This window comes from Oncorhynchus masou, chromosome 12 (assembly GCF_036934945.1).
Source record: "Oncorhynchus masou masou isolate Uvic2021 chromosome 12, UVic_Omas_1.1, whole genome shotgun sequence".
NCBI classification, from domain to species: Eukaryota; Metazoa; Chordata; class Actinopteri; order Salmoniformes; family Salmonidae; genus Oncorhynchus; species Oncorhynchus masou.
In genome coordinates this window covers 61,434,414-61,454,089 of record NC_088223.1, presented here as the reverse complement: position 1 = coordinate 61,454,089, position 19,676 = coordinate 61,434,414, and the positions used below count along the sequence as shown (strand labels likewise).

Sequence of the window (19,676 nt, the reverse complement as noted above, 5' to 3'; positions counted from 1 at the left end):
CGCGGGGAAATGAGAAGCGCCTGTGAGACCCGCCCACGTCCCCTCCCCTCGATGTGAGTATCATACACGCGAAGCCTCCCTCCGTATTCTCATGAGACACCGCGGAACGATGGTTACGCGTCAAATTGAACCACTGAGCCGGCCGAGGGTTGAGTTGAGTTGAGGAGTGGAGTGGAGTGGACATTCGGTCATTTATCATTGGAAAGGAGGGAGGGTGCACCGGTTTGACGACGACAGGTGGATGTCTGCTGTCAGACTCTGACACGCAGGTGAGCGTGCCCACCTGTGTGCCACACGGACTAAACTACCTGTTTCTCTGGCTATGGATGGATCTACTCCAGATACCATTGGAGACTAAATCCCTATAATCAACAATATTACTTGTGTGTTTATTTGTGAATTCACTCAGTCGCTGAGGGATTGCTAGATATATTGCAGGATATATGACTAATGAGTCGCATTAGTGACTTAAATTGGAAGCACTTCTATCTTCTCTTTCCTCTCCCCGACAACGGAGTACGCGCACAAATGCATGCATGTGTAAGGCTCTTCCTCCAGTACGCTCACACACGCTCACACACACACACACACACACACACACACACACACACACACACACACACACACACACACACACACACACACACACACACACACACACACACACACACACACACACACACACACACACCTACATAAACAGAGAGAGAGAGAGCGTGTGTGAGAGAGATGGAGAGACTTGAACAATCCCTTTTGAGATCAGGATTTGCTGTCCTCTGTTTGGGTGAGCCAACGGAACGATTACACACAGACCAATAGCCTACACTTTTTATTATTTTGTTTTTTACTATATCACCCCAACCCCATATATGGACTTGCTGGCTCCCAAGTGGCACCAGTCTAAGGCACTGCATCTCAATGCTAGAGGTGTCACTACAGACACTCTGGTTAGATTCCAGGCTGTATCACAACCAGCTGTGATTGGGAGCCCAATAGGGTGGCACACAATTGGCCCAGCATCGTCCGTGTTAGACAGTTCTTAACTAACTTGCCTAGTTAAATAAAGGTTAAAAAAATGTATCCAAATGATTGATTACACTGATCTCTTGCCATTGTAGGACCAATATGCTCATAATGACAGATGACCAATGAAGGACACTCCAGTCTAAGTAGGCTCAGTGGCCAATGACCCCCACTCAGGGTTGGACTGGAAACCTCATGTTATGTTCTCTGTTGAAAAGAATACAGGTGCAGAGGAGGTGCAGTAGAGTTTTCAGTAAGGTGCATGCCTACAACTGGAGCTGTGTCTGTGTGTGTGTGTGCGCATGTGTGAAAATGAGAGTGTGTGTGTGTGTGATCTGACATGTAATAAAAGTGTTACAAAATGTGTGTGTGTGTGTGACTGATTAGGTCAGGGTGTGACATGGGGGATTTAAGTGTTTTGTCTGGTCTAGGGGTTTTGTATGTTTATGGTGCTGTTTCCTTTCTAGGTAGTTTTGTATGTCTATTTTGTATGTCTATGGTTGCCTAGATTGGTTCTCAATTAGAGGCAGCTGTCTGTCCTTGTGTAGCTGTCTGTCCTACCATATGTAGGCAGCCATGTTCTTTGGGTATTTTGTGGGTGATTGTCTTCTGTCTTTGTGTCATTGCACCAGATAGGACTGTTTCGGTTTTCACTTTTGTTGTTTTGTATTTTGTAGTGTTCTCATTTATCGTCGTTATTAAAGATGTTGAACACTAACCACGCTGCATTTTGGTCCTCCTCTCCTTCCCAGGAAAAAAAAAACGTTACACTGGGAGTGGCCATCGTTGCTGTGGCCTGCTTTTTCCACACCGACAGTTGAAGTCGGAAGTTTACATACACTTAGGTTGGAGTCATTTAAACTTGTTTTTCAACCACTCCACAAATTTGTTGTTAACAAACTATAGTTTTGGCAAGTCAGTTAGGACATCTACTTTGTGCATGACACAAGTCATTTTTCCAACAATTGTTTGCAGACAGATTATTTCACTTATAATTCACTGTATCACAATTCCAGTTGGTCAGAAGTTGACTGTGCCTTTAAACAGCCTGGGAAACTCCAGAAAATGATGTAATAGCTTTAGAATCTTCTGATAGGCTAATTGACATAATTTGAGTCAATTGGAGGTGTACCTGTGGATGTATTTCAAGGCCTACCTTCAAGCTCAGTGCCTCTTTGCTTGACATCATGGGAACATCAAAAAAAATCAGCCAAGACCTCCAAAAAAAGATTGTAGACCTCCACAAGTCTGGTTCATCCTTGGGAGCAATTTCCAAACGCCTGAAGGTATCACGTCCATCTGTACAAACAATATTACGCAAGTATAAACACCATGGGACCACGCAGCCATCATACCGCTCAGGAAGGAGACGTGTTCTGTCTCCTAGAGATTAACATACTTTGGTGCGAAAAGTGAAAATCAATCACAGAACAACAGCAAAGGACCTTGTGAAGATGCGGGAGGAAACAGGTACAAAGGTATCTATATCCACAGTAAAACGAGTCCTATATCGACATAACCTGAAGGGCCGCTCAGCAAGGAACAAGCCACTGCTCCAAAACCGTCCTACTATGGTTTGTAAATGCACATGCGGACAAAGATCGTACTTTTTGGAGAAATGTCCTCTGGTCTGATGAAACAAAAATAGAACTGTTTGGCCATAATGACCATCGTTATGTTTGGAGGAAAACGGGGGAGGCTTGCAAGCCGAAGAACACCATCCCAACCGGGAAGCACATGGGGTGGCAACATCATGTTGTGGGAGTGCTTTGCTGCAGGGGGGACTGCTGCACTTCACAAAATAGATGTCATCATGAGGTAGGAAAATTATGTGGATATATTGAAGCAACATCTCAAGACATCAGTCAGGAAGTTAAAGCTTGGTCACAAATGGGTCTTCCAAATGGATAATGACCCCAAGCACACTTCCAAATTTGTGGCAAAATGGTTTAAGGACAACAAAGTCAAGATATTGGAGTGGCCATCACAAAGCCCTGACCTCAATCCAATAGAACATTTGTGGGCAGACCTGAAAAAGCGTGTGTGAGCAAGGAGGCCTACAAACCTGACTCAGTTACACCAGCTTTGTCAGGAGGAATGAGACAAAATTCACCCAATTTATTGTGGGAAGCTTGTGGAAGGCTACCTGAAACGTTTGACCCAAGTTAAACAATTTAAAGGCAATTCTACCAAATACTAATTGAGTGTATGTAAACTTCTGGCCCACCGGGAATGTGATGAAAGAAATAAAAGCTGAAATAAATCATTCTCTCTACTATTATTCTGTCATTTCACATTCTTAAAATGAAGTGGTGATCCTAACTGACCTAAGACATGGAATTCTTACTGGGATTAAATGTCAGGAATTGTAAAAAACTGAGTTTAAATATTTCGCTAAGGCGCATGTAAACTTCCGACTTCAACTGTACATCTGTCTCTATATGATCTTCACCTCATCCTATACCTGACAATAACAACAGACTCGAAGCTTCACTCTACTAACATCTGGCGGGGAGATTAATCATTCAACTTTATCCCACCTCATCAAACCAGCTTCTCCTATCTATGTCTAGTGTCCTCTACCTCTGCTCCGCAAACTGCCACACCCTCACATACAGTAGGCCTAGTCTCGTGTGGGCGGAAGTGTCTGGTCAACAAGGTTTAGCAAGGCCTACACTATACAGCAACATCATCAATGAATCAGTATTGGCATAGCCTCTGCCGAGTTCCCAACAGGATATTCCGGTTTTCAGGTGAAATGGGAAGAGAGCCTGTGACAGGTCTTCTGGTTTTGGATGTTATACCTCAGTGTTAACAAGGCGACATCTTAACTCCTCCTCCACATTTACTGGATTGGTTGAACAGTGCAGAAGAGAATCTCCCCGATAGTTTTTTTTCTGTTCTCCTCATGACCAGCATGTAAGGTATCTAATTTCAGGCTTTTCTTTTATGTCTGCTACTTCAGGTTAGTATGGATATAATATATTCTGTAGGCCTAAAGTTAAAACAAAAAAGCTATTTTTCCCAATAACTCACTTAACCAGACGTCAGTTACATTTTTTCCTAAACAAAATCTGCTATATGGTTAAGGTTAGCAAATTTGCTTTGAATGAAATGGTGACCCTATTTATAAATCCCTGTAGATTTAACCTGAAATTAGACAAGCTGTTACCAGGCCAAATGTTGCTTAACAGAATAGCTGTTAGTTACTAGGCCAAATGTTGCTTCACAGAATAGCTGTTAGTTACTCGGCCAAATGTTGCTTAACAGAATAGCTGTTACTAGTCCAAATGTTGCTCAACAGTATAGCTGTTACTAGTCCAAATGTTGCTCAACAGTATAGCTGTTACTAGGCCAAATGTTGCTTAACCTGTTTACTTGCTTAACATAATAGCTGTTAGTTACTAGGCCAAATGTTGCTTAACAGTATAGCTGTTACTAGTCCAAATGTTGCTCAACAGTATAGCTGTTACTAGGCCAAATGTTGCTTAACCTGTTTACCTGCTTAACATAATAGCTGTTAGTTACTAGGCCAAATGTTGCTTAACAGTATAGCTGTTACTAGGCCAAATGTTGCTCAACAGTATAGCTGTTACTAGGCCAAATGTTGCTTAACAGTATAGCTGTAACTAGGCCAAATGTTGCTTAACAGTATAGCTGTAACTAGGCCAAATGTTGCTTAACCTGTTTACCTGCTTAACAGAATAGCTGTTAGTTACTAGGCCAAATGTTGCTTAACAGTATAGCTGTTACTGGGCCAAATGTTGCTTAACGGTATAGCTGTTACTGGGCCAAATGTTGCTTTACAGTATAGCTGTTACTAGGCCAAATGTTGCTCAACAGTATAGCTGTTACTAGGCCAAATGTTGCTTCACAGTATAGCTTTTACTTGGCCAAATGTTGCTTAACAGTATAGCTGTTACTAGGCCAAATGTTGCTTAACAGTATAGCTGTTACTAGGCCAAATGTTGCTTAACAGTATAGCTGTTACTGGGCCAAATGTTGCTTAACAGAATAGGCGAATAGTCTTCTTTCCAAAGCAATTCAAATGGAACCCCTCTAGGGGTTAAAGTGGGATAGCCAATATCAATACTCCTAGGCTAGTCAGTGGTTGAGATGTCGCCAAAATTGGTTGCTTTTTAAAGAAAATGTGAAGGAGTGGGGGAGGGGAGAGTTATTTGAATGTTTTCAATTCAGGTTTGTTCGTTGTGATTTGCAATTTTACCAAATCATTGCAACAGATCCTGACACAGACCATCCGTGTGACTACTTTAACTTTAGAATGTTTTATAACAATTTGGAATATGCATAACTTGCTTCTTGGGACTGGCATCGACCAGCTTGGAGTTTCTATTTGGCGTCAGTGCCTAGCCTTGGTACCTGAGAGAGCCTCTTTGAGACCGTTTGAATTAATGCGTTATTGCTGCCACCCTGTGTTTGATATCTCTATTGCACCTGGACCATAATTGTTGTTTGTCCACCAATAGGCATTGCTCTGGTTCAAATGTATAAATAAACCATATGCTGAATGGAGGACCAGTATTATGTGTCCAGAGGCCTAAATACCATTCTGGAGTAGGCCTAGATCACTTGGATTGACCTTGCCTCAATCCTCAGCGTCACCAAAGAAACAAACAATGGCAAAAAATGTTTTATTATTGCTAATTTTATATTATTGTAATGTGACAGTCACCACCCATCACTCTTCATATTGTTCCTCCATTAGTAAAATACAAATATATAGTGATCCCTCATCTTGCCAAGGTTTTGATGTCATAGGGATGTCCCAGGGTCCAATCATGGCTGTCTCTGGTCAATGTCTGGAACAAAAAATATAAGAACACATTTAGATATTGATAATAGCTCACATGACCAGTCAGGGTATAATGTGTAAGCTTTAACGCCTATTATATAGGCTATGTTGGTCTGATTGTTTCAGTCAATACACCATTACATTACCTTGTTTCAAGGTTCAGCGGTGTTCACAGGCCTGTAGACAAGACAAAAACAAGACAAACCATCGAACCATGGACCGAGTGTAAGACAATGTGTGTATGTTTATACTGTATGTGTGAAACACTTGTACGGGAGGTGTTTTTTTTCCCCATGTTCAACGTTTAATTGAATGTTTCCTGTTTTAGCACTGATGAGTTCAACGATTGTGTATTTTCTTACTTTGCATGACCCTTCCAACAGCTGAGCTTTTTACCTGTGTCAACACAGAGGAACACAGTCAGACACTCACAGTGAAAACAGACAAAGCTTACACATCATAACCGGCCCACTGAACAGCTTTAGTATTTCTCCATCTCCCCTTCAGAAATGTCATTTTAAATGCAGAACGACAGCACTTTTCACTTAGATTGTTCACTAAACCAACAGTCTCCCAAATGCTTGTCCCTTAATACATAATTCAACAGCTACTTCACAAAGGCTTCTTTGCAGTACCATTGTATCCTTATTCCTAGGAAATGACACATTTTAACATTTTCCTTACAAGCTAATTCATGTTAGGCATGTATCTGAGGCAGAATGGGTACCCATTGGGTATAGGCATGTTCTAGGCTTGTTCCTGACATTTCTTTGGCCTGGAGGACACTACTCACTGAAGATGATAGCAATGCCCAGGCAGAAGAACACAGCAGCAAAGATGAGCCCTCCTCTTCTAAGTAAGGGATAGTCTGAGAGGAAATCAGACACAAATAACTCACTGTGGTGAAATGGAAGAGGAAAGACTACGTAACTATTGTGACCTCGAAGAAATAGAGAACGAAACTCATTTTACCCTCTATTGCCCTTTCTATCACGATTTACACTTGCTCTGATTCCAGAAAGCACACCAGATATTCCATGGCATTATGTGGCTGAGTGATGAGGAGAAACTTAACTTTTTTTTTGTCCATTGTGTATTTCTGTTTGTGTAATATTTAGATAAAGCCTGGAATAAAAGAAAAATTGGCTACCTATATAATTACATTGTACAAATATTTAGCTTCTATGTGGTAAATGGTTTGTGTGTACAGTTGAAGTCGGAAGTTTACATACACCTTAGCAAAATAAATGTAAACTTTTCACAATTCCTGACTTTTAATCCTAGTAAAGAATTCCTGTCTTAGGTCAGTTAGGATCACCACTTTATTTTAAGAATGTGAAATGTTAGAATAATAGTAGAGGGAATTATATATTTCAGCTTTTATTTCTTTCATCACATTCCCAGTGGGTCAGAAGTTTACATACACTCAATTAGTATTTGGTAGAATTGCCTTTAAATTGTTTAACTTGGGCCAAATGTTTCAGGTAGCCTTCCACAAGCTTCCACAATAAGTTGAGTGAATTTTAGCCCATTCCTCCTGACAGAGCTGGTGTAACTGAGTCAGGTTTGTAGGCCTCCTTGCTCGCACACGCTTTTTCAGGTCTGCCCACAAATGTTCTATAGGATTGAGGTCATGGCTTTGTGATGGCCACTCCAATACATTTACATTTAAGTCATTTAGCAGACGCTCTTATCCAGAGCGACTTACAAATTGGTGAATTCACCTTCTGACATCCAGTGGAACAGCCACTTTACAATAGTGCATCTAAATCATTAAGGGGGGGGGGTGAGAAGGATTACTTATCCTATCCTAGGTATTCCTTGAAGAGGTGGGGTTTCAGGTGTCTCCGGAAGGTGGTGATTGACTCCGCTGTCCTGGCGTCGTGAGGGAGTTTGTTCCACCATTGTTCCACCAATACCTTGACTTTGTTGTCCTTAAGCCATTTTGCCACAAGTTTGGAAGTGTGTTTGGGGTCATTGTCCATTTGGAAGACCCATTTGCGACCAAGCTTTAACTTCCTGACTGATGTCTTGAGATGTTGCTTCAATATATCCACACAATTTTCCTACCTCATGATGCCATCTATTTTGTGAAGTGCACCAGTCCCTCTTGCAGCAAAGCACCCCCACAACATGACACCCCAGTGCTTCACGGTTGGGATGGTGTTTCATCAGACCAGAGGACATTTCTCCAAAAAGCACGATCTTTGTCCCCATGTGCAGTTGCAAACCGTAGTCGGTCTTTTTATGGCGGTTTTGGAGCAATGAAGAGGCGACTCCAGGATGCTGACCTTCTAGGCAGAGTTCCTCTGTCCATTGTCTGTGTTCTTTTGCCCATCTTAATCTTTTCTTTTTTATTGGTCTGAGATGTGTCTGAGATATGGCTTTTTCTTTGCAACTCTCTCTAGAAGGCCAGCATCCCGGAATCGCCTCTTCACTGTTGACGTTGAGACTGGTGTTTTACAGGAATTATTTAATGAAGCTGCCAGTTGAGGACTTGTGAGGTGTCTCTTTCTCAAACTAGACACTCTAATGTACTCTTGCTCAGTTGTGCACCAAGGCCTCCCACTCCTCGTTCTATTCTGGTTAGAGCCAGTTTGCGCCTTTCTGTGAAGGGAGTAATACACAGCGTTGTACGAGATCTTCAGTTTCTTGGCAATTTCTCGCATGGAATAACCTTCATTTCTCAGAACAAGAATAGACTGACGAGTAGCAGAAGAAAGGATTTTGTTTCTGGCCATTTTGAGCCTGTAATTGAACTCAAAAATGCTGATGCTCCAGATACTCAACTAGTCTAAAGGCCAGTTTTATTGCTTCTTTAATCAGAACACCAGTTTTCAGCTGTGCTAACATTTTTGCAAAAGGGTTTTCTAATGATCAATTAGCCTTTTAAAATTATAAACATGGATTAGATAACATAAGGTGCCATTGGAACACAGGAGTGATTGTTGCTGATAATGGGCCTCTGTACGCCTATGTATTGTATATATTCCATAAAAAAATCTGCCGTTTACAGCTACAATATTCATTTACAACATTAACAATGTCTACACTCTATTTCTGATAAATGTTATGTTATTTTGATGGACCAAAAAATTGCTTTTCTTTCAAAAACAAGAACACTTCTAAGTGACCCCAAACTTTTGAACGGTAGCATAGGTATATTCTTTTACTGCTCTAGGGATATAATTATTGTTTGGATGACCTTATTTACTATTATGTATAGATTTTTACCTTAACGTTTTTCACTCTCTATGCGACGCGCAATGCAGAGAACACCAGAAGAAGAAAGATAATTTAATTAAACAGTGAATTATTGTCATGTTTGTTCATGTGTCAATTAATCCCATAAGGGATGGGTTGCCAACTGGCGATTTGACATGAAAATACAATTTATTTTATTAATTTGTTCGTTCATAGCACATGATATTATTCAAGCTAACTTAATTTTCCACATGCACATTACTAACCAAACACATATTCCATCAAACACTCTTCACTTACCATAGTTAAAGTCGTAGTCTGAGATGTCATGTGATGTTTCTGAGGGAAAGGCAGAAGGAAAGACCATCCATTAAAATGAATACTCAAAAAAACATTTAAAAAGAAGAATGAGTATCAATTGTTGAATGACAGATTCTGCAACTAAATGCAAAAATATCATAATGAAAAGGAAATCACAATGAATAAAAAATCAGACAATAAAATAGATATCCTTGATGTTCATTTAGTGTATAACAGGATCAATAGAAGTAATGATAGAAATGGAAGACAATGGATTCAGTCTCACCTCCGCCCATAGTGTCTGTGTGTCAGGACCTTCAGTTGGACTGAGTTGAGACTCTACTGAGATAGGCAGTGTGAAGTAGAGCTATTACAACAGCAGCAGACTGAGTTGAGACTCTACTGAGATAGGCAGTGTGAAGTAGAGCTATTACAACAGCAGCAAAAAAATGTAGAATTGACTCTGTTCTCTCCCGTGCATTCATGGACACGCAGACAAACACTAATACATGTCTACTGGGGCTGACGACAGTCCCAGATACACAACCGCACAAACAAACATGCACAAACAAACATGAGCACACACAAACACACACCAGACACATTAACAGGTCAACAGTGCATGCATGATCTTCTGTCTTCCCAGTTATCTGACACACAAATACATGTCTATAGATCACTCTCTGAAAGCAGTCCCAGATAGACAGAGACATCCAGACACTAAACACTAATGCATGTCTACTGGGGCTGACGGTACTCTCTGAAAGCCAGTCCCAGATAGACAGAGACATCCAGGCTAACTAAACACTAATGTCACTGGGGCTGACACTCTCTGTGTCCCAGATAGACAGAGACATCCAGGCTAGACTAAACACTAATGCATGTCTACTGGGGCTGATCTTCTCTGAAAGTCTTCCCAGATAGACAGAGACATCTGACAAACACTAATACATGTCTACTGGGGCTGACTGTACTCTCTGAAAGCCATCCCAGACAGAGACATCCAAGACTAAACATCATGTCTACTGGGGCTGACTCTCTGAAAGCCAGTCCCAGATAGACAGAGACATCCAGGCTAGACTAAACACTAATACATGTCTACTGGGGCTGAGGTACTGAAAGCCAGTCCCAGATAGACAGAGACATCCAGGCTAGACTAAACACTAATACATGTCTACTGTGACCTCAAAGCCAGTCCCAGATAGACAGAGACATCCAGGCTAGACTAAACATTAATACATGTCTACTGAGGCTGACTGTACTCTCTGAAAGCCAGTCCCAGATAGACAGAGACATCCAGGCTAGACTAAACACTAATACATGTCTACTGAGGCTGACTGTACTCTCTGAAAGCCAGTCCCAGATAGACAGAGACATCCAGGCTAGACTAAACACTAATGTCTACTGGGGCTGACGGTACTCTCTGAAAGCCGGTCCCACTCTAGACTAAACACTAATGCATGTCTACTGGGGCTGACTGTACTCTCTGAAAGCCAGTCCCAGATAGACAGAGACATCCAGGCTAGACTAAACACTAGTCTACTGGGGCTGACGGTACTCTCTGAAAGCCAGTCCCAGATAGACAGAGACATCCAGGCTAGACTAAACACTAATACATGTCTACTGGGCTGACTGTACTCTCTGAAAGCCAGTCCCAGATAGACAGAGACATCCAGGCTAGACTAAACACTAATACAAACTGAGGCTGACTGTACTGTCCCAGATACTGGGGCTGACTGTACTCTCTGAAAGCCAGTCCCAGATAGACAGAGACATCCAGGCTAGACTAAACACTAATACATGTCTACTGGGGCTGAAACACTAATAGACAGAGACATCCAGTAAACACTAATACATGTCTACTGGGGCTGACGGTACTCTCTGAAAGCCAGTCCCAGATAGACAGAGACATCAGGCTAGACTAAACACTAATAGTCTACTGGGGCTGACTGTACTCTCTGAAAGCCGGTCCCAGATAGACAGAGACATCCACTAGACTAAACACTAATCATGTCTACTGGGGCTGAGGAAAGCCAGTCCCAGATAGACAGAGACATCCAGGCTAGACTAAACACTAATACATGTCTACTGGGGCTGACTGTACTCTCTGAAAGCCAGTCCCAGATAGACAGAGACATCCAGGCTAGACTAAACACTAATACATGTCTACTGGGGCTGACTGTACTCTCTGAAAGCCGGTCCCAGATAGACAGAGACATCCAGGCTAGACTAAACATTAATACATGTCTACTGAGGCTGCTGACTCTCTGAAAGCCAGTCCCAGATAGACAGAGACATCCAGGCTAGACTAAACACTAATACATGTCTACTGGGGCTGACGGTACTCTCTGAAAGCCGGTCCCAGATAGACAGAGACATCCAGGCAGACTAAACACTAATACATGTCTACTGGGGCTGACGGTACTCTCTGAAAGCCAGTCCCAGATAGACAGAGACATCCAGGCTAGACTAAACACTAATACATGTCTACTGAGGCTGACGGTACTCTCTGAAAGCCAGTCCCAGATAGACAGAGACATCCAGGCTAGACTAAACACTAATGTCTACATGTCTACTAATACATGTCTACTGGGGCTGACTGTACTCTCTGAAAGCCAGTCCCAGATAGACAGTCCAGGCAGACTAAACACTAATACATGTCTACAGACTGTACATCCCAGATAGACTCCAGACTAAACACTAATACATGTCTACTGGGGCTGACTGTACTCTCTGAAAGCCAGTCCCAGATAGACAGAGACATCCAGGCTAGACTAAACACTAATACATGTCTACTGGGGCTGTACTGTCCCACAGAGACATCCAGGCTAGAAAACACTAATACAGTCCCAGATACTCTCTGAAAGCCAGTCCCAGATAGACAGAGACATCCAGGCTAGACTAAACACTAATGCATGTCTACTGGGGCTGACTGTACTCTCTGACCAGTCCCAGATAGACAGAGACATCACTTTAAACACTAATACATTCTACTGAGGCTGACTGTACCAGTCCCAGATAGACATCCAGGCTAGACTAAACATATTTCTACTAACAGTATCTCAGAAAGCATGCAGGTGTGGATCATGTGAAGTACAGTATTGCTCCATTATGTCCTGGGACTGAGCTCTCTGAAAGCCAGCCCAGGGGTCTAGTGAGCTCTGGGTGAGTCCAGAGACTAAACACTTACATGTCTACTTTAATCTGATGTCTACTGGGGCTGACTGTACTCTCTGAAAGCCAGACAGAGACATCCAGAGGACTAAACATTAATACATGTCTACTGGGGCTGACTGATATCTTCCAGTCCCAGATAGTCATGTGATCAGACTGGAAATACATGTCTACTGGGGCTGACTGTACTCTCTGAAGCCCGATGGCAAACATCCAGGCTAGACTAAACACTAATACATGTTCAGACAGACCGGGTTTAATAGCTTGGGTCAAACACCAGTGTTAAAGTTGACTTTGAAAATGCATAAAACACAGTCAAACTCTCAGTTAAACTTTTAAGACCACAATGATTACAATGAAGAAATCTGTGTTAGGGTCATCAATGATAAGATGACACACATTATCTGTCTAATGTCTCCGGGCCAATGGACTTGAACTAGTTTAGTAATTGCCACCAATGGAAAGTTAAAGGTTGGAGAATGAGGATAAGATACAATGGGAATGTACTCTTCGATTGGTTAAGCATGATGCAGTTGTACAGACAATAGAGCCAGATACCAGAGGTTGAGCCTTGAAGGACACAGTAACAGCAATGAAAACACATCAATACATTCTGAGATAAGAGAGGACTAGGGCACCGAGCTGACAAACAACTCTCTAGGAATGAGAAAACCATCTGGATGTTTGGTCATTTAGAAAATAAAAATTAATTTTCTGTGTTTCTTTTGTATAATGTGATATTTTACACACACACACACACACACACACACACACACACACACACACACACACACACACACACACACACACACACACACACACACACACACACACACACACACACACACACACACACGCACGCACGCACAGTGTTGTATAACTAACCTTGAGGGAACACAATTCAGTCCCATCCAAAATCCTATTTTCCCTAGCCCCTAACTCTAGACCTAACCTTAACAATTACCCTAACCTTAACCCTAAACCTCCCCCGAAAACCTTAAACCTAATCCTAATCCTAGCTCCTAACCCTAAAACTAACCCTAGCTCCTAACTCTAACCCTAAACCTAATTATATCCTTAACACTAAGTAAGTATCCTTTGACCTTGTGGGGACCAGTAGTGGAAAAAGTTCCCATCATACTTGAGTAAAGTATAGATAACTTTTGTTATTTATTTAACTAGGAAAGTCAGTTAAGAAGAAATTCTTATTTACAAGAACAGTGGGTTAACTGCCTTGTTCAGGGGCAGAATGATAGACGTTTACCTTGTCAGCTCAGGGATTCCATCCAGAAACCTTTCAGTCACTAGGCTACCTGCTGCTAGGGTACCTACATTAGTAAGAAGTTACTCAAGTAAAAGTGAATGTCACCCAGTAAAATACTGCTTGAGTAATAGTCTACAAGTAATGACTTAAATGTAAATGTATTTGGTTCTAAATATACTTAAGTATCAAAAGTAAATGTAATTGCTAAAATATAGTTAACTATCAAAAGTAAAAGTATAAATCATTTCAAATGACTTATATATATTAATTTAATTTGAGACTGCCAGATAGAGCCCGTAGGGGTGACCATGTGTTCTCTTGATAAGGGTGTAAATTGGACCCTGTTCCTGTCCTGCTCAGCATTCATAATGTACTTTTGGATGTCATTGAAAATGGATGGAGTAAAAAGTACATGATTTTTTTTAGTAAAGTAAAAGTTGTCAAAAATATAAATAGTAAAGTACAGATATCCCGAAAAACAACTTAAGTAGTACTTTAAAGTATTTTTACTTCAGTACTTTACACCACTTGTGGGTCCAAAAAATATGTCCCCAGATGGTCAACATTTTTTTGGTTTACTTCTGGTCCCCACAAGAATTCAGTACCAGTCAAAAGTTTGGACACACCAACTCATTCAAGGGTTTTTCTTTATTTTATAATTTTCTACATTGTAGAACAATAGTGAATACATCAACACTATGAAATAACACATATGGAATCAAGTAGCAACCAAAAAAGTGTTAAACAAATAAAAATATATTTGAGATTCTTCGAAGTAGCCACCTTTTGCCCCGATGACAACTTTGCCCACTCTTGGCATTCTCTCAACCATCTTCACATGGAATGCTTTTCCAACAGTGTTGCAGGAATCCCACTTATGCTGAGCAATTGTTGGCTGCTTTTCCTTCTCTCCAATTCATCCTAAAGTCAAATCAAATCAAATCAAATTTATTTATATAGCCCTTCGTACATCAGCTGATATCTCAAAGTGCTGTACAGAAACCCAGCCTAAAACCCCAAACAGCAAGCAATGCAGGTGTAGAAGCACGGTGGTTAGGAAAAACTCCCTAGAAAAAAAGCATCTCAATTGGTTTGAGGTCTGGTGATTGTGGAAGCCAGGTCATCTGATGCAGCACTCCATCACTCTCCTTCTTGGTAAAATAGCCCTGACACAGCCTGGAGGTGTGTTGAGTCATTGTCCTGAAAAACAAATGATAGTCCCACTAAACGCAAACCAGATGGGATGGTGTATCGCTGCAGAATGCTGTGGTATGCATGCTGGTTAAGTGTGCCTTGAATTCTAAATAAGTCACTGACAGTGTCACCAACAAAGGACCCCCACACCATCACACCTCCTCCATGCTTCATGGTGGGAACCACACATGTGGAGATCATCTGTTCACCTACTCGGTGTCTCACAAAGACACAGCGGTTGGAACCAAATATTTCTAATTTGGATTCATCAGATCAAAGGATAGATTTCCACCTGTCTAAGGACAATTGCTCTTGTTTCTTGGCACAAGCAAGTCTAATCTTCTTATTGGTTTTTGTAGTAATTTGACCATGTAGGTCTGATTCACACAGTTTCCTCTGAACAGTTGATGTTGAGATGTGTCTGTTACTTGAACTCTGAAGCATTTATTTGTGCATTCTGAGGTGCAGTTAACTCTAATGAACTTATCCTCTGCAGCAGGGTCTTCCTTTCTAGTAACAATGGGTCTTCCTTTTAGTTGTGGTCCTCGTGAGAGACAGTTTCATCATAGCGCTTAATGGTTTTTGCGACTGCAAAAAAAAAGAAATTCCACAAATGAACTTTTAACAAGTCACACCTGTTAATTGAAATGCATTCGAGGTGACTACCTTATGAAACTGGTTGAGAGAATGCCAAGAGTGTGCAAAGCAGTCATCAAGGCAAAGGGTGGCTACTTTGAAGAATCTTAAATATAAAATATATTTTGATTTGTTTTACACTTTTTTGGTTACTACATGATTCCATATGTGTTATTTCATAGTTTTGATGTCTTCACTATTATTCTAAAATGTAGAAAATAGTAAAAATAAAGAAAAATCCTGAAATGAGTAGACTGGAACCATATGTTCTCAGAACGTTAGTCGACCTGTCCAGACTTTTGACTGGTACTGTAGCTAAACATATTCATACACGCGCACGCACACACACACACACACACACACACACACACACACACACACACACGCACACACACACACACACACACTTACAACTGAAGCTGTGTTAGTTCCTGTGCTAATTGATGTTGAGGAAACAGCTGACAGACGTTCCATGTGTCAGAGCAGGAACCTCCCTCTTTTAGTTGGTCATTGCGGCCTGTTGGAGGGTTAACAGATGACTTATTCACAGGACTACATCAACAATCAGCTTCCATACATCTGAACTGCACTCATGTACTGAGGTCACTGGAAAATCCATACACTACACTATAGTCAATAGACAATTACACTCTCATTCTCATTAACTATTGATTATGAACAGAAGAATGTTACCCATAATCATTCACGATGTTGAATCATGCGTTTAGAGTATGATTTAATAAAGTAATACATTCAAACTCAAATAATTACAAAATACATCTTAATTTCAATTGACACAGTCATAGAGATGGAAAAGCAGAATTGATAATTCAGTTGTATTACACCAGAAAGTGTACATGAGTTGAAAAGCATCAAGGAATCATCTGTGCCATTTATTGTGTCATGTTAACCTATTAAAAAAAATATATATATATATATTTCACATCCTTCAACTCTCAGCAATTCCAAACAACAACATTTGGGGAAATGACAATGACAAGTGGAATCAGCAGGAGTGTCTTTGTGGTAATGATCAACTAGTGGATATTGCAACTATCAACCAAAGATTCTCCTGTTTCTATAAAGAATTGTACACCTCTGATTGTAAATTCACACCAAAACAGATTGAGTCATTTTTTTAAATGTTAGAACTCATCTTTACTCAATTTAGGAAGCTGGCTTGCTGGAAGCCCACATCACTCTCCATGAACTCAAAAGGGCATTGGATAACATAAATAAAGGCCCTTCACCTGGTTGGGACGGTATTCCTCCTGAGGTCTGTTTAAGATTTTGGAACAAATTAGGTTCACTGTTACTTTAAATGATTAACACAGCCGTTCACAAAGGTTCATTTGGAAGGGATGTAACGGCACTAATTTTGTTTTGATTTAAAAAAGGCAAGGACGCCACCCAGTGCTCTCACTAACACCCTCTTGTCATTGAGAAATGTAGATATGAAACTATTTTTTAAAATTCTGTCATCCTGTCTTGTCAGCGATTGGGTGCAGAATTATAGCGGAGTCAGGCGCAGGACACACGTATTGAGTAACATAACGGAGTTTACTCAAAATATCAAGGAAAATTCCAAAATAGAACATACAAAAACACTAGCACATAACACAACCACTAACGACATAAACAATCACGGACAGAACAGGAATGTATGCCAGAGGGTTAAATAAGGAACGTGATATGGAATTGCAACCAGGTGTGTGTGTAATACAGACAAAACAAAACGAAACTGAAACATGGATCGATGGTGACTCGAAAGCGGGTGACGTCTACCGCCGAACACCACACGAACAAGGAGAAGGGCCGACTTCAGCGGAAGTCGTGACATGTCTCGAAACCTACTTACCGAAATTTGTACACCTGAATCAAAGCGTGCTTATTAAAATACTATTATCTTCAGATAACCTCTGTCTATTACATATCTTATGTTCTTCATCAAAAACTAAAGTTCCTTGGGCAGTTCTATCTCTCCACGAAGAAGAAGATTTTTGATACCCTAGAATGGTTATTGCTTTGGAACATATGGGACTTGGCGCCAATTTCATCAATATGATTAAAATACTATACGTCAATCCCTCAGCCATAGTAATAACAGGCAATACAGTGCCTTGTGAAAGTATTCATCCTTCTTGGCGTTTTTCCTATTTTGTTGGATTACAACCTGTGATTTGAATTAATTTTTATTTGGATTTTATGTCATGGAAATACACAAAATAGCCCAAATTGGTGAAGTGAAATGAAAAAAAAATTACTTGTTTCAAAAAAATCTAAAACATAAAAACCTGAAAAGTGGTGCGTGCATACTGTATGTATTCACCCCCTTTGCTATGAAGTCCCTAAATAAGATTTGGTGCAACCAATTACCTTCAGAAGTGACATAATTATTTGAATAAAGTCCACCTGTCTGCAATCTAAGTGTCACATGATCTGTCACATGATCTCAGTATATATACACCTGTTCTGAAAGGCCCCAGAGTCTGCAACACCACCAAGCAAGCGGCACCACCAAGCAAGCAAGCGGCACCACCAAGCAAGCAAGCGGCACCACCAAGCAAGCGGCACCACCAAGCAAGCGGCACCATGAAGACCATGGAGCTCTCCAAACAGGTCAGGGACAAAGTTGTGGAGAAGTACAGATCAGGGTTGGGTTATAGAAAAATATCTGAAACTTTGAACATCCCACAGAGCACCATTAAATCCATTATTAAAACATTTAAAAACCTAAACCTGCCAAGAGAGGGCCACCCACTGAAACTCACAGACCAGGCAATGAGGGCATTAATCAGAGAGGCAACAAAGAGACCAAAGATAACCCTGAAGGAGCTGCAAAGCTCCACAGCAGAGATTGGAGTATCTGTCCATAGGACCATTTTAAGCCGTACACTCCACAGAGCCAAAAGGTACAGAATGGCAAGCAGAATCAGGGTCAGGGCAGGCTGAGGGCAGTAATCCAGGGTATTATCACAAGGTACAGAATGGCAGGCAGGCTCAGGGTCAGGGAAGGCAGAATGTTCAAAACTGGGAAAACTAGAAAACAGGAGTATGGGAAAATGCTGGTAGGCTTGACTGGCAACAGCCAAACAGAGAACACAGGTAAAAATACACAGGGAATAACGGGGCAGATGGGTGACACCTGGAGGGGGGGGGTGAGACAAGCACAAAAACAGGTGAAACAGATCAGGGTGTGACAAAGGTATCTTTACATTTACTCAAGTATTTCTTGTCTACCCCTTCTGGAAATTGGGATCAAATCCGTAGTGCGGTTATAAAATTTATATGCAAAGGTAAGTGAGCCTAGATAAAATGAACAAACTATGGTGTCTCCTATTGTCCTGGAAGGCGTGGTCTTCACTGATATATCCCATAAAAATTGTGTACTTCGCTTTGGTCCTATTATTACACGCACAATTTCTAGTTGGTGCAGAATTGAAAAACAAAGTAACTGGGAATCAAAATGTCTTGCCCATACTCCACTATTTCACAATAACGCCTTGCAATCTGGACATAGCTGCGGGAGGAAGGGGTGCTGAGTGTGCTGCAGCCCAACCTTATGAATTTAATTACCTTCCGTGGAATGTGGAATCCGTACCCTTGCCAATGTCATGGACTGTAACGGTTCCAAGACTTAACAGGTACCTACACATTACCATGTTCATCTTTTTTTCAATATATACAATTTAGGTAATCTATGCTGGCCTATTAAGTCCCTTGGGAAACCCAACTACTGAACCATCCAATGATGTGATTTATAAATCAATTATCTGGCTCCCGAAAGGACTGATCTCTTTAATACACTGCTCCAAAAAATAAAGAGAACACTTAAACAACACAATGTAACTCCAAGTCAATCACACTTTTCTGTGAAATCAAACTGTCCACTTAGGAAGCAACACTGATTGACAATAAATTCCACATGCTGTTGTGCAAATGGATTAGACAACAGGTGGAAATTATAGGCAATTAGCAAGACACCCCCAATAAAGGAGTGGTTCTGCAGGTGATAACCACAGACCACTTCTCAGTTCCTATGCTTCCTGGCTGATGTTTTGGTCACTT

General features: G+C 41.1%; 1 long non-coding RNA gene across 1 annotated transcript; it reads right to left on the bottom strand.

Annotated features, from left to right (window-relative positions):
* Positions 1 to 5,828: 5,828 nt before the first annotated feature.
* Positions 5,829 to 6,317, bottom strand: LOC135549185 (uncharacterized). The gene is made up of 3 exons (XR_010456954.1): positions 6,199 to 6,317; positions 5,983 to 6,013; positions 5,829 to 5,843 (listed from the first exon to the last, which is right to left on the bottom strand). It is a non-coding gene; the product is annotated as an uncharacterized LOC135549185 (long non-coding RNA).
* Between the last annotated feature and the right edge of the window lie 13,359 nt (positions 6,318 to 19,676).